General features: G+C 34.8%; 1 protein-coding gene across 1 annotated transcript in view; it reads left to right on the plus strand.

Moving 5' to 3' along the window:
• The first annotated feature begins 23,180 nt into the window (after positions 1–23,180).
• The window catches only part of drosha (drosha ribonuclease III), a 135,373-nt gene continuing 135,080 nt past the window's right edge, over positions 23,181–23,473 (plus strand). The window contains exon 1 of the mRNA XM_059326723.1: positions 23,181–23,357. The gene's annotated coding sequence lies outside the window, so the exon portion shown is untranslated. The remainder of the gene's footprint in view (positions 23,358–23,473) is intronic.

Raw genomic sequence — 23,473 nt, forward strand, 5'->3', positions numbered from 1 at the left:
GTGAAAACAAAAGTAAAATGACTTTTTACGTAACTTCCGTGGCTCACGTCACCCTTGTAACTACTTCACTTCAGGCATTTCTTCCTCTTTTTCCTCTGAACTGTACGTGTATGTATAATGACGTGTTTTTTAGGCTCTTTGATCCACAAAATGCTCGTAGTGGTAGTTTCGTTAGGAGATCTTGTTGAAACAAAGGCCCACCCTGAAAAGGTTATACCGATTTACAGGTGCATCTCAATACAGAAGAATATGATGGAAAAGTAAATTTCCAGTAGTTCAAGTCAAATAGCCCCAACAGACTATTGAGTCATATAGAGGGACATACTTTTCCATATTAAACATACTTAATAATAATGTAATATTCAAATTTTTTGAGACACTGAATTTTAAGGTCTTCATTAAATGTAAGCCAAAATCATTATAATTAGAAGAAATTCAATAAATTAAGACATTAAATGTTTCATTCTCTGTGTTATAGATCTATATAATGTGTTATTTCCACCTTTTTTAATTGAACTACTGACATAAATAAACTTTTCTATGATATTCTAATTTATTGAGATGCACCTGTATGTGTACGCTATATTAGATGTTTCCACTGATTGTTGTTGCTATACAGAGACGTTTAATTTGGCTCTACTTTTTCTTAACCGTGAACTCAACTGTACACCATTCTGACCGAAACAGCTGATCTATGGCAGTGTGCAACTCATGCACAGGAACATGGAAGCTCAATGGAGCGCATGTCTGGTTCTCCAAACTGGGAACATGCAGACCATCATCAACTAAGTACCTCATAGAACCCAATTTCAAAAAATCAGAACTATCCCTTTAAAATGCACTTTAAAAACTCAGTTTTGAGGTCCAAACAAATACTGCCTGCAGACCTAAAAGGTGGTTTTGAAACATTTTTTTGCAAGCAACTGTGTGAATTTTCAGTGGTGGTGGACAGCAAACACACACAGTTTCAAACAGAAGCGGTGTGTGGGCAAATAATACTGTTGGATAGAATAAAGAGAAAAGATGATGGAAGAGAAGTGACATCTGCTGCAGGAGAGATTTGCAAGATTCCCTGGACATTTCGATTCTTTGTTTTTCATGCTGTGAATCCAAGCTGCTAGCAAATGTGTCATCTGTGGGCCAGCTATCAGACTCTCAAAGCCATCTTTCATGTCTACAGGTGGATCCTCAAACAAGAGCTGCAACTGGAGATTTCTCAAGAGAATTCACTCAATCCCTTCCTCAGTTTTGCCCTTTCAGTCCAGCTTGTTGTCAAGGGACCAAAACCCCCTTATCAAAGACTGACATTGGGTTAGTCAGAGTCCTCATTTTCCAAATAACCCAACCAGCACCACCCCACTGATCTTGACCACCTCCAGAAATTGGTGCGTCCTCCCACTAAACCTACGTTTAAAAACCCACATTCATACGTGGAATGATGTCTGCAGATGACTCAGAGTTGCATCTGAAGATGAAAGCATAAAGCAAACAAAAAAAAAAGGCGAGTGTGTGTTTGCCAGCTGAGCTTTTGCGCTGTAACAAAAAAAAAAAAAGTCAAGTTGTTTGGTCTTGAATGTTCAGTATTTGAAGTAAAACCAACAAAAAGTAATAGAAAAGCTAAAATAACATCTTGTTAAATAAGCCAATTTGTGGCAAGTTTAAAAGGTTACCACTTGATTTTTTTTCTACAGGCTGGGCTTTCAGAAAGTCAGAAGAAAAGGGAAAAAGAAAGATAGATAGATAGATAGATAGATAGATAGATAATGCCTCCATATAGCCTATTTTTTTCAGAATTTTACTTTCTTTTCATTGTTTTTTGCAGTGATATTAATTTATGCATTCATAAAATCTGCATTTTTTTTAGTCCAGCTGTCCTTCCTGCATTTGCCAGCTGTGACAATCCACATCTTGTGAGCTTTCAAAACAAGAATTTTCCATCTTTCCATAATGTTTTCACAATCTGAGCCTGTCGGTGGCAAAAACAAACACCTGTACGCTGACTAGATGAGGACTGAGGAGGCAGCAAGTAAAGTTCAAGTGATTAAATAAAGTATTTGAAGTATAACCAATTAAAAAAAAATACAAAAGCTAAAATAACATCTCGTTTAATCAGCCAATTTGTGGCAAGTTTAAAAGGTTACCACTTTAATTCTTTTCTACATGTTGGGCTTTCAGAAAGTCAGAAGAAAGGGGGAAAAAAAATACAAATTGGTTGTTGCTGCAATAGCATTATAAGGAATGAGAAAATATGATCAAATCTTTCCTGCATAAAACAAGGTGTCGTGGCAGTTTTGACAACTGCACTAAGTTAATGGGTGAGCTGGCCAAACACAAAGCACTCAATACTCTGTTCAGCAAGTTTTATTAGCACATTTGTATTCCATACACCGCACAATTCGGAATGGCTATTTTACAGTACAACAAAGTCCCATACACCGCTCGACCTATGACTGTTGCACTTTTCAGCATTGACTCAATGCGGCCCTATCTTCCTGCCTTATACAACACATCAGGACAGAGCCCCCTGATCCACATGTTCCCCTCAGTCATGGTGTTATCAGAGTTAAGGCCCTAGTGAGTTCCCACAAGGCCTTGTGTATTGAATATCAAGTAGGTCGCCGCCTACTTCTTTTACCACCATGACAGGAAGTACCAAATTTCCTTCACAAAGGTTATATGTTATATATGTTTCCCTATTAGCAAAGGAGATCTGCTGCATTTTAAGCCTGGAACCCATTTTCAGACATTTTGCATTTAAGTGACTAATGGGGACAACAACTTCTGACATTGTTCCAGTACGGAGAGAGATAAAAACTGCACTGTAATCCTCTGGGACAATTACGTATAGATATTATACAATCAGTCGTAACTCAGTTGATATTCTGCACCTGCGACTACTGGCCTCTTGACTGATTGCTCTTGCTGTTAACCTGTCATGCTTTCATGTGCAATGATGCCACAATAACTTAAGCTAATTGCATTACCTCAGCTTCATATGCAGCTGAGGCCTGATTTGTGGTGAGCGAGGTGATTTCTTTAACCCCGGGTGGGTTTCCTGTTCTATGACGACAGTGGTAGGTTATGCTGAACACCTAACCTGCAGGTTATGTTTGACATAAGAGATTAACATTAAGTGCAAAAAGTAAATTACCTTTGTTACAGATATTAATCCTAAAATGGAAGTAAATTAATATAATGGGACATTATTTTTAAAAATTATGTGTGTGTGTGTGTGTATTTTTTTTAAAATACAGATATTCACTGTATATAATCTGTATTATTTTTAAGAAAATATGAGGGAAAAAAACATTTGATGGTTTGACCATTGTTTTAAACTTTTTTTTCTTTAAGAAATAATTTCAAAAATAGGTAAAAATTCTGCCAGCAAAGGTTGCCAAACAACCTCGTGTTTATTTAAGTAAATTTTTCATATATATATATATATATATAGATGTATATATATATATATATATATAGATGTATATATATATATATATATATATATATATATATATTTAAATACAGATATTTATTGTATATTATCTGTACTTTTTAAAAATACATTTCTTTTCTTTTTCTTTTTAAAAAAATAAATAAGGTAAAAAGTCTGGCAGCAAAAGTTGCCAAACTCTTACCTTTATAATAAAGTTAAAAAAAAGTTATTCTCCATATATTAATATTTTTATACCGATATTTACTATATATCATCTGTATTTTTTAGAGATGTAATGGGAAAAAAAACATTTAATTTTCTTTCTTTCTTTCTTTCTTTCTTTCTTTCTTTCTTTCTTTCTTTCTTTCTTTCTTTCGTTCAAAAGTAAAAAAAATGTTAAGTCTTACACTTACCTTCATATTAAAGTTAAAAAAATGTTTTCTCCATATATATATGTATGTATATTATCTGTATTTTCTAAAAGACATCATGTGAAAAATAAAAAATGCAGATATGTATTTTACGGTGCTGATCAAAGCACCACCTACTGATAAATCAGTGCTCTTAAAAAAGAATAATAAAGTAGATTCCCATCAGAGGGACTGACTTGTCTGTGTGTCAGCCTCTTCAGCCGTGTGTTTGTCAGACTTGTGCACTTACAGTCCTGCAGATTGTCTGCATGTCAAAGCCAATTCACTGTGTTTTATATCATCTTACAGTAGATACTGATAGAAGCCTGAGAGCTTCATGTACTCATAGAATATTAAAGTATGTCTTACTACCACTTTGAATGATGTTTTATAGGCCTGTTTCTTTTTTGTTACTGTTTCACATCAAGGGGTTGCAGCTGAAAGAATGAGGCTGAAGTTATCGTACAGACGTAATAGAAAACATCTAAAGAACACATTAATTTAATGGAACACACAAATGTAATTATGTACTCGTGCCCTAGATGCTACAGTGATATAAGAGAGAGAAAAAATAGAGTCTGCACACAGATAATGCCTCCATATAGCCTATTTAATTTAATCACCACACAGTGACGTTAACTGCATCAAGCCCTTTTGCAGCCTTTTTTTTCCAGAATTTTCCTTCCTTTCAGTGTTTTTTGCGGTGATATTTATTAATGCATTCACAAAAACAACATGAGGAAAGTACTACAGGAAACACAGGAAAAAACAGGAAACACAACAGAAAGTAATGAACATGAACATAACATAAGAAACAGAACTAATATAAGAAATTTAAGAAACCGTCTTTTAACTAAGATGCACTACTAAGTTTCTCAAACCACTAGTGGATGTAATGTTTTGTTGTTTGTTTATGTCTTATTGTTCTCATTTTAATTTTTATTTCTACTATGTAATTTAATCCAATTCATTTTATTTTTATCTTATTTTTTTCTTATTTTATTTTATTTAAATTTAATCAAATCTAATTCAATTAATTTTTTATTTTTTTTTATCTTACCTTACCTTTCCTTATCTTATTTTATTATTCTATTTTTATTATCTTTATCTTTTTCACTCTGTACTTGTGCTGCTGCAAGACCAGAATTTTTAAATGTGGCTGAAATAGCACATGTTCAACTCAAAAATATTGAATAAATAATACATTTAAATAATATAATAAATAAAAATATTAATAAATACAAATATATAGGCTTTATATAATATTTAAATAATAAATAAAGTTTGCAACAAACTTTGTAAGATGAAAATGTTATAGTTAATGCAAGCCACGTCTCTTGTCAGACATTATAATAATAATAATTTACTATAAATTGTTTTTTTACCGGTCTTTTTTAGAGCTTACTTCCTTTAATGTTGGTTGTTTTCACCAGACCTTTCAGTTGTTTGCATGAAACCACATTTTATTCATTACATTTGATTCATTTATTCATACCTTTTGCATATTTTTATTTGATTATAAGTTTCCAATAATCTTTAACACTGATGACAACAAACAGCCCTCCCCGCCCCCCTTGACGAAGTTAATTTTATTTTCTATAGAACGCCAAATCACAACAGAAGTAATTTAAGGTTACCTTTCCTATAGAACATGTCTATATCTTGTCCTTTTATTAAACAAATTGAACAGCCTTATGTTATTTATTTTATTTACACGACAGCAATATTTTGCCTCTTGCACCTTCAGTAACCGTTGTAGGTAAATGAATGAATTAATTGATTAATAAATAAAGTATGGATGGATGCTAGTGGATCGTCTTCTACAATATTATTAATTTGGTATTTACTCTACACTATATAAATAAATAAAAATCGGGGGAAAAAAGAAGGCAAGAACATTAAGCAATTGAATAATATTGTAAAAAAAAAACACCTACAATATCCCATTATATTAATTTACCAATATAACTTCTTCCTTTTTTATTAAACAGAAAGTTGCCTTAATTTTAATGTCATTTCTGTCTCTACATGGTTGGCGTGTACAATTCTCGTCTGCTCTCGTCGGCCCACGACCTCCAGGGCCCAGGGCAGTGTGGGCACAAGCAAAATATCTGGTTATCTCTCACTTACATGTTAAACTGTCCATCAGAGCCGTTGCTCAAAAATGAATTTTTCATGTCTTCCTCTGTGATGCGTCTATCACATTTGTGCTGCTGGGAAGAGGTGTTGTTAAATAAATATTGGATGCTTTGAAAGTGGTTGCTTACTTATTTTTTGGTGAAAATTGAGAACACTTCCTTCCCTCTCTTTTTCTATCTTTTTGTACGGTGTCCTTGAGTGCCAAGAAAGACGCCTTCCAAATAAAATGTATTATTATTATTATTATTATTATTATTATTATTATTATCTATGTAGTGGGTACATTTTGCCAGAATATACTGATGCTGATGTGTTTTGTTTGGACATCGTGGTGCATTTGTAGTTCTATGAGCGTTTGCACATCTGTACATGAAAATGAACTTGATGTCAGTTAGTTATTGATGTACTGAGTATATTAACTGTATATTACTGTAATTGATTCTATATTTTGCCAGATTATGGTGATTCTGGGGTCGTGATGATGGGGCCCTTGAATCTTGTTGCCCAGGGTACAGCAAAGTGTTAATCTGGCCCTGCCCCCGACCCCCCCACCTCTCCGTCCTCCGAGACATACGCGCGCATTTACACACTTACACACGCACCGAGTATACCGAACTGGTTTACCGAGGTCCAAACACACTGTTGCATACTCCATTTAGTAACTGCGAGTTAACATTAGCTTAGAATTAATGTTGCTTTAATCACAAAAAGCTTAACTGTTAATAACGATCTGAATTATTTCCTGTCGCTAAACACATGCAGCCTTCAGAATAAGAGCACAGTGTGTTAACAGAATCCACCACAGAATTTATAAGAAGACTGCCAAAATAAGATGCCTCAAATAAAACATAAAAGAACCCTTATTGTCTTTACAATAATTTATAAAATATGCAACCATTAAGATCAGTGTATATGATGGCATAGTGACATAACACTAACAGAATGTGTGAGAGTGCACCAAATTTGTTTTTTTATTGAAAAAACAAATTCTTTGGGGGGCATAAAGATATATGTCACAGTATCTTCCGACTGTGAAAAATGTTGTGTGAGGTGCTTGCTGTTTGTGTTTAGCTCTCAAAGTGCACAAGATTGATGCATTTAAGTTAAAATGTACATTTATTTTCCTGGGGGGCAAGCGCTTTGGTCCCCCAAGACTGTAAATTTAAGGGAAAAACTGCGTAGTTGTAGTTAATTAAGCAGCTAAATTGGAAATGATGCCATGAGCTTAAGTAAAAAATTGTCTATGGTTAAAATAAAGACCCCACTTACAAGTTCTGTTTGCCATCAGAACAGACGTGAAATGGTACAGAGCAAACTCTTCAATTAAAACCACTGATCTCAGTCGACTCTGTGCACTGGCTGCATTTAACCGGATGCTTTTTGGGAAACTAAGGTAATGACACATAATCACAGCTACAGCGAACGCCTCAGTACTTAAGCTGGGAACATCAAAGAAAGCTCCCTGACCCTTATTTTTCTATAAAATTAATATCCTTTTCCCAGTACTCCAATATACTCCATCATCTTTGGCTTGATGAAAAAATGTTTTCCAACCTCTGCGTGTAACCTTTGGTAATGATGGGTTTCCATGTGTGCTCAGGCACTGCACTGCACAGCCAGAGAGACGATAAATGCCAACTAATAAGGAGCATGTTCCTTAAGGAAATGGCATTATTATCATTTACATCCATTAAGGAACAGACGTTTTCTGGTTTCAGTCAACCACAGAATTTAACTTTTTCTTTTGAACAGAACAGTGCTTTTTTTTAATATCCAGCCATGCTTTTATAGTTCAGTAACCATTACATAGTTCCATGTAATGGGAAATAATGGTACGTGTTGGCCTATAATAATAATAATAAGATAGATAGGTTGATACATACTTCAAGCAATAAAATATAAAAATACAATTAAAATACAATAAAATGTAATGTAAAAATAAAGTGTCTAAAGAAGGAGTATGTATTAAGGAGTAGAATTCCAGTGCAGAATAAATATGAATATGCAGTATAAAAATGTTGGTGCCGTGAAACAAATAAGGTGCAATGAACAGCGTGCATAAAAACACATAAAGTGCATAATAATGATAATATAGTGATAATGAAAATAATGATAATAATAATGATGATAATAAGAATAACAACAACAAAAATAATAGTAATAATAATAATAATTATTATTATAACAATAATGATTATAATAATGCTAATAATAATAACAATAATTATTATTATGATAATTATAATGACAATAATAATAGTGATAATAATAATAGTAATAATAATAATAATAATAATAATAAAGTTTCTTTGTGAAGCACCTTTCCTACATTAAATCCTTTACAGCAGGCACCAAGTGCTTCACATTTAACATAAAAATGAACATATTAAAACATAATTAAATCATTCAAATTGAAGTTAAAAATGTTGATAAAACAACAAACATTGTGTGTGTTGGGACTGTTTGTGTGCACACCTTTTTTTGTTTTGCTCTGAAGCCACTGACTAAAGAATCTTACTGTCCCAATGAACACAAATTATGCTCTTGTCTAATAGAAATTAATTCCACAATAATTCACCCTGGAAAGTCTTCCCACAGATTAGACTCACAGGTTTCTCCATTTCATTCAAGTCCAGTATAAAACTGGCTCAGACTCTAACAGCCCAACTCCACCAACTGTAAGTTAAACTGTATTTTAAAATCACAATGTGTATGTGTAAAACAAATACATAAAATGCATAGGATCTCATAAAAATGTCATAAAAAGGTGCAGCAGAGAGCAATTGCAAAGCTATTTAAATGTTCAGGTAAAAAGTGAGCTGGCTGCTCTGATAAATAAGATAATTATAGAACAGAAAAATATGAATCATTGGACAACTGCACGTCAACCGAGTTGCTCTAATGGACATGCGATGAACATGCTCGAAATAACTTATAATAAGTGTACAAAGAACCGACATAGCAGCGCTGTCTGTGGATGCTGGCACTCTAATGCTGTTAGAATGGACACGCACTGTTATCAACTACAAAGAAAAAACAAGCATTTTTTATTCTGTTACATATGTAGTCCAGCTTCAAACACAACTCATCGAAGCTCCAAACCTGCACAATACTGCACTTTTTTATACTTTTTATACTTTAAAATGTATAATAATATGATATAACTCTTACTTTAGATATATTTCTGTAATTTATTGCTTATTTTCTTACATTTTTCTTCTATTCCTTCTTATGCAAACTTAAATAACCTTCAGCAAGATAATAAACTTCTTCATAAACTTTTAAAAATGGGTATTTGTGCGTAAGTGAAGTAACTCTTTAAATCTCTTACAAATTGATGGTTTTGTGGCTCATTTCTACTCTGACACATTGAGTAACCCCGAAGACATCTACAGTCTAATTTCACAGCTTGATATAAAGGACTATTATTGGCAGGGACAGTTTGTGTGGTGCCTTATTAATGCCAGCAGCACTATTAAATCAAATCAGATTTTTTTTTTTATCTAAGTGAACATAAGTGGTATCTCTAAAAGCCCAATTTTCTGGGGAGAATAAGAAAAGCAGCCTTGATCTTATGATTTTATTATTTTGATCATAGTATATCTTAAAAAAAGGAACCAAAGACAAAGTAAAAATAAGATCTTACATCATAGATTGCTTGCACAAACAGCCTTTGATTACGCATATTTATGTTTATTACCTCTTGTGGCTGTAGTTAATTATGATGGGAGAAAAGGAGGAGAAGTCTCAACGTTGTAGTATAAAGACCAATAAAGTCCGCAGGGGCCTTAGTGAATGGATGGGTCAAAGAACCACAGGACATTGACATTGACATAAAATCAACCCTGGGTTGTTTTAACTTAACTATTGACCAATCTTGGAACCCATCATCAATTCGTCAAAATATAAAGATTTAGCATCTAGGGACTTTCTGGGGTTCTGGTGTCGCCGGCAAGTATCCAGATAATGGATATCCGAGTCCTCTAATGCCAGTAGAACAGCTTAGCAAGTTCAGACACTGGAGATTAGAGACGATGTGTAATGATCTGTTTTATTCTGAAGAGTCAGCTTTTTCAAAACCAACATGGCTCAGTTTAAAATTTTGTTTCAAAACAAAACTTCTCATCTCTTCTCTGACATGATTTTGACATCAGATGATTTGCTATTGCGAGATTACATTGCAGCTAATACGTCCTTTCATATGGACTTTTCAACAAGATCTCGAACCTAAACGACAGAATTGACCGCTTGTCAATAACACCCATAACTACACATTATGAGTGCTTTTCAAAATTAGTGTTTCGCTCTAAAAATAGTACACAGGTCATTATCTGTTGTAAAAAAGACTGCAGTTTCATCCTAGGTTAAGGGCAAGAAAACCTCCTGGTTAGGTGATATAAAAGACAGTTGAAACAGTATTAAATGTACGTAAATGCCAGAAGTGAAGTAGTTACGGGTGGCGTAATAAACATAAAAACACGTAAAAAAGAGTTATGTAAAAAACGTAATGTTTCACATGGGACACAAACCCCTTTCTCCTGGGTGAAAGTCCACCCTTTGTTCAAACCTCCTGCCCCGAGTGTTACATCCGACATTTAACCTCCACATCACCATCGATCAGTACTACTACATCTGCAAGATGGTGCTGGAGGACAGTCTAAAACAGAAATATTGACTGGAGGCCAGTCTTGGACTTTTTACCGCCATGCAACAAAAGATGCGTCAACTGTGTTTGGTTAATAGTACTCTCACCACAAATAGGAACCTAAACGCTTCTGGTACCAAAATATGGTCCCATTGCCAGCAGATTCTGCCTTCTGAATCTGATTATAAAGATCCCTACATAATTAACTTAACTACATTACATGCTTAAGTCATGTACTTACTAATGGAAGTGAAGAAACGTACTTATTTCAACCTAAAACATGATCTTTTCCTAAACTTAACCAAGTTGTTTTGCTGTCTAACCTGATCAAACTGTTTTACAGCACAATGAACCGAAAAACTGTGTCTATTTTATTTTTAACACAAATCATAAACGGTCCAAAAGCTGAATAATCTTCGGTGCATTTATCCCATAGGGCACTTTGGCAGACCGACAATCACTGCCAGAGGCTCAATTTTCGCTCCCATGCACTCTACTACATTTTGTTTCCAGATAATTCCCTGCTTTCCACCACACTGCTCAGGCCTCTTTTACCCTCACTTTCATATTCTACGCTGCAGGCTCCAGAGAAATGCAAAGTGATTCAGGCAGTTCAGATCTGATTTCCCAGGGAAGTTAAATATGTAAAGAAACAGCCGTGCTTTGTTGTTTTAACATTTTCAAAAATAAAAGCGTCTGGTTTTTGCTGTAGATAACCATTTATTTAAAACTTGAAACAACCACAAGGAGAGCTGAATCAGCAAGTACATCTCTAATTGAGTCATTTTAATTAAGATAATACATCACTGTCATTCTTCCTTTGAGTAAAATGCTAATAAGCCTCAATTGAATAATTTGTTTAAAAATTGATTGGAATTGGAACACTGTAACTGAAAGGATAAGTGTTTTACTCAAGTTCAAATAACTTTATTTTATGTTTGCATGTAGCACAAGAATATTAACACGTGACATTCTTGCATGGTTGACTCTTATATCAAACTATGTTCACCCATGTATATATTAATGAAACATGGGCCAGTACACAACTAATGATGTGTCCTTGTGGTAGCAACGTCACACCGAACAACCCCCACAGAAGACAATTGTGGTGCAGAAATACCAAAGGTTGTAAAATCGATTTGATCGGCAGCTATTGTAATGTTTTGTTTTATCACTTTGTATTGTCCCTTTGTACCACTGAGAGGAGTTGCACTTAAGAGTCATTGTACAGCTGTTCATTGAAAATAATTTAATTTAATCTTATTGGGAATCAGTCTTACTACTGAAATCAGAAATGTGCATTAAACAGGGCGCCACAGGAATGAGTTCTTAAAGTAGTAAGTTAGCATTTTAGCGCCCTGGGGTCTCTCCTCTCAAACTCAGTGAGGGTTTTGAATGGGTTGTTGGTGGTTAGATGCCTGAAATAAGGTAATTTTGACATAAAATATGTTGGTAAATACCCCCATTTGTGAAATATGAAGTTTTTACATGTCCTTATGAAGGCAAAGAGTTGCTAACAAGAAGCTAAATGAGACTACAGTAGCAGGAAGTCCCTCACTAATCTGCCTCACAGCCTCTAGTCATGTTTTTCAGAGCACTTGCAAACTGTTGTAGATTATAAATTATGTTAATAAACAATTTATTAGGCTATAGGTTCGCTAGCTTGTCAAAACGCTGGTTAGCTTGCCAGAATGCGTCTGAAGCTAACAGTAGTAACGTTTTGCTATAGTATAACGTTAGCTTTTTACTTTAGTTGGCTGCATTAACGCTTCAAACGTAAAATAAAAGTGGTGTTCATTTCTGAAGATTACCTTGCTGAACAACTAACTAATGTCCCCCTCTTTTAGTCTTCATGCTAAGCTAAGCTAGCCCTCTGCTATCTGTAACCTTGTGATTTTAAATGTGTTGGTGGTGTTTATACCTGAAATAAGGTCGTTTTGTTGTAGGACATAAAATACGTTAGTGAATAACGTGTCCTTAAAAACATGAAGAGTTGCTATGTAGCTATATGAGACTACAGTGGCAGGAACCCTCTCACAAGTCCACCTCACAGCCTCTAGTCGTGCTTTTCAGTGCTCTTGCAAACTCTTGTAGATTGTAAATTATGTTAATAAGCAATTTATTAGGTTATGGGTTCGCTAGCTTGTCAAACCGTTGGTTAGCTTATCGGAGAGCATCTGAAGCTAACAGTAGTAACGTTGTAGTCATGTGACCGTTGTGTAGTTTGCTATATCATAACGTTAACTTTTTACTCCTGTTGGCTGCATTAATGCATCAAACATCATAAAAGTGATGTTCATTTGTCAAGATTATCCTGCTGAACAAAACATGTCAACATCAGAAACGTGTTTGCCACAGAGCTTATTTTCTGCAATGATTTTCTGCAATTCTCAAGCTAATTTCCCCCTTTTAGCCTTCATGCTAAGCTAAGCTAACCCTCTGCTAGCTGTAACCTTGTGATTTTGAATGTGTTGGTTGTATTTAGATACCTGAAATAAGGTTGTTTTGTTGTAGGACATAAAATACGTTAGTGAATACCCCCATTTGTGAATTCTGAAGTTTTTACGTGTCCTTAAAAAGGCGGTTGCTATCAAGTGGCTAAATGAGACTAGTCCACCTCACGGCCTTCTAGTCATGTTTTTTAGTGCTCTTGCTAACTCTTGTAGATTGTAAATTATGTTACAACAACTTATTAGGCTATGGGTTCGCTAGCCAGACAAACAGCTTGTTGGAGAGCGTGTGAAGCTAACGGTAGTGACGTTTTGCTATAACATAATGTTAGCTTTTTACTTTAGTTGGCTGCATTAACGCTTCAAACATCATAAAAGTGGTGTTCATTTGTGAAAATTACCCTGCTGAACAAAATGTGTCAGCATCAGAAACATGTGTTTGCAACAGAGCTTATTTTCTGCAGTTCTCAGGCTAATTTCCAACCTTTTAGTCTTCATGCTAAGCTTAGCTAACCCTCTGCTAGCTGTAACCTTGTAACCTTCCCATCATACTCTCAGCAAGAAAATAAACAAGCTTAATTCCTAGAATGTTGAGCTGCTAATGAAAAGGATCAATACTGAGTCTGTTATGTGGACATATGTCATAGGTATTCTGGATCATTTGTAGAAAAAAAAGCCCAGAACTGCCTGAAAAACACATTAAGAGTGCACTTATTTGTTTCTGTGTCTCTGTGTACATTATCATCAAGAGAACGTGGGCATCAGAGCTCAAACAAATTATCACAAACATCATGTACGTTGTAAACATCAGTCTGCTGTGTGCAAGAACAGTAAATGGCAGGTCCAGAGCCAGGTTTTATGTTTCCCTGCCGCACAGCCGGGATCTGGCTTTATCCCCATTCCTTTCAACGATAAGCATTATGAAAGCAGTCGATGAAACACTGACAAAAACTCCTTATTTTCATTTTATAACCTCAAATCAATGCATTACACCTGGAAGTAACTTAATCAGCACAATTTAGTCCTTTTCAGTGGCACTGGGTCAGCTGAGGAGCTGCTGTAATCTCTATTACTGCTGCTGTTGTATACATGAAAGGAATAACTCAAAAGGGAAGACTGCACAAGGTGTAATCTAAGTGGCTAGGTCTCATTTCATCAGCATTCACACTAACCTTTTTGAGGCCACCTTCATGATGCAAGTTAATTAGATGATATACGGTATAATTGTATTTGAATTATCCTTCATGGAGAATATATATGCATCATTCAGCTATTACGAATACAAAACTACACTTATCGATGACCTGTGTTAAGGCTCAGCTTGCCAGAGGAAGGAGAAGCAACATAGAACCAGTTTATTGGCCAAGACAAAGAAATAAACTACAGAGGAAAACAGGTCCAGTGGATGCTGTTAAAAACAAATAAATCAATAGGACTCTTAAAATAAAAGATCCTGCTAACTTTTCCGAAAAGAACTAAAAATTTAAATACAACTCACTAATTCCTCTTCTCTTATCCAAAGCACACTGGCACGAATTGTGACTAAACATAGACAAATACTCAGTGTGTTGCAATCAGTAGTCAACATTGAACTACACCTGTGATTAACAGCCTCAATTTAAAATCACAAAAGACCCAAAACATCTATTATGCTTAACATACAAATGGGAAATACAATTGGGAGCTGTGGCAGCCTTAGCCACTGACAATTTGGCCACTTTATATGTTTTTTTTTGCCAAAGGTACACTAATTATCATAGAAAGAAACTGTAAAAACAGGAATTATTGTCAAAATTTGAACCTCCTGACAGTCCTTGAATGGATCATAGGTTATGAAAGTTTCCATGAGAAAAAGTTAAAAATGAAACACAAGGCTTACAATTGTGATCTTTCTGTCAAAATCATGTTATTATACATGTCTCATTTAAAATATTGGCAAAAATGAACCATTTGGAATAATGAGGTGCTGTTAAAAACATTAAATTCTGCTCCTGAGCGACACTGTGAAGCCATGATTGACTCTGCTGAGATTAACAGTCACGTGACAATTATTCACAGAAATTCTGATAAAACAGCAGGATTACACAGAGCTCAGAGGAGAGGACAGGAGTAAAAAATGCAACTAGTTCAATATGCATAGCATGTGGAGGCACAATGTTTTTCCCAATATTCATGACACTTGCGGGCACTTGGAAAAGTGTTTATATATAAATTCCATTTTATTCCAATTTCAGTCATTATAAATGTATTATTCTGCACAAAAGACATGTTTGAGTTGTTCCAACTTCTATCCACGATTGTGCTGATTCTATAGAGCTGCAGGACTTATATATTGCAGTAAAATACAAGGCCACAGTGAGTAAAATATAAAAAGAGTTTGTTTGGCTTCAGAGGACTGGATGGGTGCCACTCATATCAGATATCCAGGTATCTGAACAGTAAGCTGGATAGGAAAAGAAAAAAAAACACTTAACGAGAAATCAGTTGCTGTGAGAAACAAATCCAAAATTGCAGCCATTATGACTCCAGCTTTTAAACACCTCTATTCAACTATGTTGCTTTGTTTCTGTCTTCAGATGCCAGTTAAACCAATGAATATAATGCTCCTTAATTCACCAGTAAATGTCTCCTTGGAGCTCCTCCATCTGATTTGGATGAGCCGCGTATTTATTCACCGGCTCAATCTTTCCTCTGCTTTGTTACTCTCCACTTCTCCCGCTGCTTATACCATCAACAAATAACACAATTTTCTCTTTGGCCCTTTTATCTGAAATCGTCCTTAACAGGGAAAGTGAGGTGTATTGTCATGCGAGATAGGTGCGACATGTTTGTCATCTCAAGAAATAAAAGGCAGTCCGCCTTTTGTTCTCACTCTTCGCCTCACTCTCGAGAGGTTTTGTTTCTTACAACGATGCAAGGTCAACACTCACAGTCGATCACGAATCTTGATAAGATACTTTGTCTCACAGGGTTTGGCGGCAATTAAACATGACATTTAGTAAATGTAACGTTTTATCTGCTGGGAAATTTGTTAATAATGTTTGATAATCAGAAATCTGCTGAGGTTAAGAAGTGACATCCAATTAGCCTGTTCCTGTGTGTTTTGCCTGTGTTAATATTTTAAACCTATTGTAAGGGGTGTATGGTGTCTTATATCTCTTGATAAAAGGAAAATCACCTTTTTTTTCTTTTCTTTTTCAAGGGCTTGACTACATGGCTCGAAGGCTGAGAATAATAATGCTGCTCAACCTGAAGTGAATTATAATGGAGTTCTGCCTTCCAACAGACATATCAGAGGAAAACCTGATGGAAATACAGGGTGTCCATGAAGTCTCTTTACAGCTTAAAAAATGTATTACAAAAGCATATGAACAGGGTTTTTTTTTTTTTTTTGCCTCATTTAACCCTTTATCAGGCAAAGAACTATATTTGGTAACTTCAGGTAATATTGCAAGAAAAAAGTTGCAAATTTACCAGATTGAAGTGGCAAATCTACAAGAAAAAAAGTCGCAGATTTAAAGTGGCAAATCTGTGCGAAAAAAGTCACAGATTTTGGAGGAAAAAGTGAGGAAAAAGCAACTTTTTCCTCCCAGATTCACCACTTTAAATCTCATAAATCTACGCATTTTTTTCTCGTAGATTTGCCACTTTAATCTTGTAAACTTTTTTCTCAAAATATTATTTTCGTTAGTTTTTTTTTTACACATTCTGGCAGTATGTAATATCCTCCAATATTCTCTAGGGTTGAAATGTGGAAATTGCAAGTATTTCAATGAATGTCCTATTAAGGGTTAATACACCTCGACATGGGCAAGATGTCTTCGTCACCTCCTGCCTGGACTACTGCAGCAGAGCAAGGTTATAATAGTTTTGGATTTTTCATTAGTTTTAGTTTTAATTTCGATGTCAATTTTTGTTTTCAAATTCAGTTCGTTTTTAGAGTGTGTTTGCGAGTTTTAATTTGTTTTTATTTTTTGGAAAATGCTTAGTTGACAAAAAAAAAAGTGCAAAAAATGAGAAAATCTTCTCACTTAATTTATTACCTCTGATTTTTTTTAACACTATGGTCTCAATCGCTAGTAACAAATCTTCTTCAAGACAATACGATGTTAATAGTTCAAGTAATGGCCCCATTTAGAAGAAAATAGAAGATAAAGAATCATATGATTTGGGGCGTGGCTACCTTTGATTGACAGGTCACTAACAAGCCGAGATGTCATCAGGAGAGAAGCAGAACAATGCGTATCCACGGCAACATGTCAATAAAGTTATAAGTTATATAATAAAAAAGGACGTTTACCAGTTTGGTCTCATAACTTTGACCCTTTCACTGTATTTTCACTTAATGATTTGAATGTTTTGTTCAGTAAAAATGTCTTGTTCAGCATTTGGTTGGACTAACAGACACTCCAAGGAGTCGCTGCTCAGTTTTCTTAGGTCAGTAACGAACATTTTGTTTTAGTTTTTTTTGCTAGCCAAAACTAACATTCCAGTTAATGCTCCGGTTAATGCTAACATGAATTAGCAGTGACTTCTCTCAGTCAGGTTGATGTGTAGAGAGGCTGTAGTCAGTGATCAGATCCCTCTCCTCCTCCACAGTCCAAATATTGTCTGCTTCCTGTATCGGAAACAAGATGGCGACACAAAACAGCGCTGAACTCGATGCCTCAAACAGGCCACAAACCAATGGGTGATGTCACCGTGACTACGCCTTCCGCTCAGCATCTGACTAAGAAATACATCTACTCACATTTCTCCTCATCTGACCCTCTCTATCTGGACCTCGTGTTTCTCAGTGCTTGCCTCCTCCTGGGCCCATGACCTTGGATGTGTCTCTATGAATGTGTCTCTCTGTTACATTTGCTTGCCCAGTGTAATCTGTTGAAAACTCCTTTTTTCTGTGTGTGTGTGCCTGCAGTGGCGGTTCTAGACCAGTTTTACTGTGGGGGCCAAGCAGGGGCCAGTGTTTAATCAGAGGGGCACATTAAAAAACAGCAAAGATTATATTTAAGCATTCAAACCCTTTATTTTTAGCTTATTTAAAAATCTCATTTAATGTAAGTATATTTGGAATATACAAATATATTGATTGAAACAATGAGACTTACCATCAATAATAACTATTTTTGTTCGACAATGACATTTCTCATTTTTGTGCACAATTACTTTTTTTTTATTTTGAAAGTGCAGTACAATGAGAATGATCTTTTATATATATATATATATATATATATATGTATATATATATATATATGTATATGTATATGTATATATATATATATATATATATATATATATATACACACACAAGCTTTTATTGCACAATTAAACTATTGTACAATGTACACATGCTGGGTTCCTTGAGATTCCTTGGGCTCCAATGAGATATTGTTTGAACAAAAAATAGGTAAAAATTGTTCCGCCATTCATTGTTATAAATTGATCATTTTATTATTAATTTGATACAGGGGCCACAGCAGGGGCCAAGGGCTTCTTCACAGGGGCAGTGGCCCCTGTAGGCCCCGTTTTTAAGCAGCATTACCTAATGGTCATTATGCAGATCTTTGCTCATTTTCATGAATCCCTTACATAACCACTGAGTACATACAACAAAACTGATTAATCTATCTCATCAATTGCCTTTGTAATATTTTTTTTTAATCGTAAAGAGACTTTACGGACACCCTGTTGCATCTCTGACATGTATATGAATGAAAAGCATGAAATGTATGCATGTAAATATTACAGTGTTTGATGAAGACTGAAACATCAGGTTGGAGAACAAACAGCAGATGGTGGTGAGTCATGTCAAGTAAAAGATGCAGCGTGTTATTGCTCCAGGGACTGGCCTTCTGCATGGAGACTGGTCCGCTCCATTCACATCAGACAGCAGGTGGCTTAAAGGGAGAATCCACACTAAAATATGATTTTCATGCTGGTGTTTAAATGTCATCTATAAGATACAGTGGTTTGTTATAAGGGTAATTATAAGATTTAGTTTAAAGAACTCTTATGGCACTATATGGCCCAAAATTTGTGGACAAACCCACGTTTTCAACACTTTTTATCGTCTGTATTTCTAATATTCATTGTTACCGTACTAACATTTATCTGTCTTTAAATTGCTTAAATTGGGTATGACTGGAAAGTTGACACTCTATGAGCCCAATTTTATGTTTGATTATCTTGGTCACTATTTCTCTGTAGTGAGACCATTTTTTTTTTTTAAACTTGACCTCGCTGTATTAAATGACCTGTTGTGGTCTCTAGGATAATCCCAGCCTCATGAAACTTGACAACCAAAAACTAAAGATCTAGAGCATTCAGAGGATGTGATGTATGGCTTTCATACCTATATTGATGTAATGAGGGTTTTTTTTCAGGAGTTGCAGAAATCTCCAAATGTTGTAAGTTTTTGATACCAAATCATAGCAGAGGTTTGTTTTAAGGTGTTCATTTTGGTGTCTTTTGACCATATTTATAAATTCCCTACAGCAAAAAAAAATTACATTGTTCCAATTCAGTTGTAATGTTTTAAGAAATTATACACTCTAAATCAGGGGTCTCAAACTCAAATTACCTGGGGGCCACTGGAGGCAGTATCAAAATGACCAAAAAAAGACAGAATTACAAAAAAAGACACAAAATGGCTGAAAAACACCAAATTACTTTAAAAAGACACAAAATGACAGAAAAAACTAAATTACTTAAAAAATAAATAAAATGACCAAAAAAGAGACAGAATTACCAAAAAACACACAATTATTACAAAAAACACACAATTATTACAAAAAACACACAATTATTAAAAAGACACAAAATTATTAAAAAAAGACAAAATTACCCCGAAAAAAGTAATTAAAGGGACCTTCCACACACAACACGGTAAAGTGCCATTCATATAAAACTCACATTAAACTTTCATATCAAGGTGAGGGGCACAAAATATAATCACAAGGACCGCAATTGGCCCATGGGCCGTGAGTTTGAGACCCATGCTCTAAATCTTCAAAATTTAATTTGCTGCCTCAACTCTGTCTAATAATGAGTCTTTATTGTATATTCTGTTCCTAATTGTATTTTTCTTATTGTTTAAAGTGTAAATACTTTTGTCGTTTCTTCTTGCTTAAAGTGTTAATACTTTAATATTTCTTGCTAATAGTGCTTGTTTGTATTTATTGTTATGATGCTTCTTTCTATTTCTGCTGTGCACTTTCGACACAGTCGGCCATGAAGTTGGAATAATTTTGTTTTCAGACACAATCCTCTGTTAATCGTGGTTTCATTTCATTGTGACATGTTTGGAAGAGATTGGTTTATAAAGGTTTGAGAAGATAAAGCACTTTATCTGTCAAAATTGAATCACATTCTCACAATCATTTCATGGAAAGTGGTAAAAGATATTTTAACCGTGTAAATGATCCCGTTGTGGGACTAATACAGGAATATCTTGTCTCGTCTTGTCTTGTCTTGTCTTGTCTTGTCTTTATATTGTCTTATCTTATTTTATCTTATATTGTCTCATCTTGTCTTATCTTACACTGTCTTGTCTTATATTATATTATATTATCTTATCTTTTATTGTCTCATCTTGTCTTGTCTTATATTGTCTCATCTTGTCTTATCTTATCTTTTATTGTCTAATCTTGTCTTATCTTATCTTTTACTGTCTCATCTTGTCTTATCTTGTCTTATATTTTATTGTCTCATATTGTCTTGTCTTATCTTTTATTGTCTCATCTTGTCTTGTCTTATCTTGTCTTATCTTTTATTGTCTCGTCTTGTCTTGTCTTATCTTTCATTGTCTCATCTTGTCTTGACTTATCTTTTATTGTATCATCTTGTCTGATTTTATGTTATATTGTCTCATCTTGTCTTATTGTATCTTATATTGTCTCGTCTTGTCTTATCTTATATCGTCTTGTCTAACGTATCTTATCAAAACATAATGTTGATAAAGACTTTATGACTAGAACAACCTGACACACGGTGCTGAGCTGCATCTCAGAATAACCTTCAGACGAGCAGCGCTGTGATGATGAACACCACTTACATGTGTCATCTGCTGTTGACCTTCCATCTCCCCCCATATACCTCTGCCCCCCACCCCCACCCCACACACACACACAACTAGAAAATCAAATATGTGTCATATGTGTCTATGGCAGCAGGAGGGTTTGGACTGCTCACACTATGTAGTTTTTTTCTAGAACATCACTGTTCGCTGCATCAGTAAGACTCAAAGTTAATTGGATTTGAAAAAATGGCTTCAGAGTAGGTAAAAGAATAAAACAAACAGTGTGGGCAGTGGTGTTGACATACTCATGGTCCCATAGTGTAACTAACACTCTAACTAGCAGTGTACACGTTTTTTGTTTTATCTCCCAAGTCAACTGATCAGAGGTGAGAGCAGAATAATGTCTCTGAGCAAACTGTGTGGGCTCCTGCACCCTTAACCCCGCTCCTCCACACTGACTCATTAGGAATGTGAAGTGCGGAGCATCGCAGCAGGGGGGCACATAAACGCTACCACACACAGGTTAACAACTGGGCTGCGAGCCAGGAATTTAGGCCAGCATCTCCTGAGGGTCAAATCAATACGGAGCAGAAGTTTAATCACTTCCCCAGTCGGAATAATAAAGGAGAAGCTGCATGAATTAAGGCCAGAAGGTTCCCTTATCTTCTTAACAGATAAACAGAGTTTAGCCTTGAGAAATTAATGTGCTGTGATAGAGTTGTAGCGATGCCCAAACCGTTTTCATAATGGAAATTTGTTTCCATGGTAATGTTGTGCTAATTTATTGTCATGCAATTTTTTACAAAAAACTCTGCTGCCCTCTAGTGGACACATATCACAAGTACACGGTAACAGCCCAGACAGGTATGTTCAATAGTATTCTTTAATTTTGCCAAAGAAATTGAGGAAAAAATATTCTATTTTTTAAGAATTAGAAAATAAATGAATCCTCTGCTTTTTTTCTTTAGAGGTGCTTTTCTACATTTTACATTTAGAACATTCTGACACGAGAGAAATAAATTGAATAAAACTTGTGATATGAGAGTCTTAAACTGTATTATCAACACATTATGAAACAGGTTATTATTCACACACTTTGAAGACATTTTCTATTAATTTTGTGGAAATAATAAGAAAAAATACAACACCAGCATTTTTTAAAAGTAATATGTGTAATGTGTAAAGTGATGTGAATAAATAAATGCCTGTTTATCTTTTATTTTTAGCTTGTATTAATAAAGTGTTATTATACCGGTGCATCTCAATAAATTAGAATATCATAGAAAAGTTAATTTATGTCAGTTATTCAAAAAGTGGAAATAACACATTATATAGATCCATTACACACAGAATGAAACATTTGATGTGTCATTTTATTTCATTTCTTCTAATTATAGTGATTATGTCTTACATTTAAAGACCTAAAATGCAGTGTCTCAAAAATAATATAAAATATTATAAAATATAATATTACAAAAAAAAAAAAAGTATGTTTAATATGGAAATGTTGGCCTCTGAAAAGTATGTCCATCTATATGCACTCAAAACTTAGTTGGGGGTATTTGACATGAACTACTGGAAATTGACTTTTACACGATATTCAAATTTTTTGAGATGCACCTGTATGTATTTATTTTTTCTTATTTATTTTAGATAAATTAAATGTAGACATTTTAATCCTGGGTCCTGTGTCTATCTGCACATACACACTAAATGCAAACAAATAAATTAAAAAATAATAAAAATATTTAAACATAAATTGCATGAATTAATTAATTGTCAAAATAAAATAAATAGCAAATAAAAGTGCGTAAATTCAGTGTGGGGGGGCTATACTGTTGCATTTTTTGTGCTTTTGACACATATACATAATTGTTAAAACAAAGCAGGTGGATATCACGCAGTAAGTATGTGAAAAGATCAGTATTAAAGTCTAAATAATAATAAAAACCTCTCTAGATTACAATATGAATAGAACACAATAATGTGGTTTGTTTAAACTTTAAACCGCACAGTGGTGTTACAGTCCGGTTGGAAACCTTCTATCGCGGAATGTGATTGGTCCATCCGTGTTCCTCTCTCTAAACATTCCGGCTGGAAACACGGTCCCTCGGAAAGTGTTACACTCATGGATGTGTACATAAAACTGACATCAAATACCCCCGTTTAAGGTCATTTATGTTGGTGTATTTTAAGTTTTTATTTAACCAGCGGTGAAGACGGAATGATACGCATCTGTTGCTAACGCTCCTTGTTTTTGAAGGTGAGTTGCTCCACTCGAATCCTGTCATGATGTGCTAGCAGGCTTGCTAACATGCTACTAACGGATAGCAGGTGGAGGTTGGGTTAGTTAACCTAGCCCGCTGCTCCTGTTAGCAT

This window comes from Centropristis striata, chromosome 23 (assembly GCF_030273125.1).
Source record: "Centropristis striata isolate RG_2023a ecotype Rhode Island chromosome 23, C.striata_1.0, whole genome shotgun sequence".
In the NCBI taxonomy this organism is placed as follows: Eukaryota; Metazoa; Chordata; class Actinopteri; order Perciformes; family Serranidae; genus Centropristis; species Centropristis striata.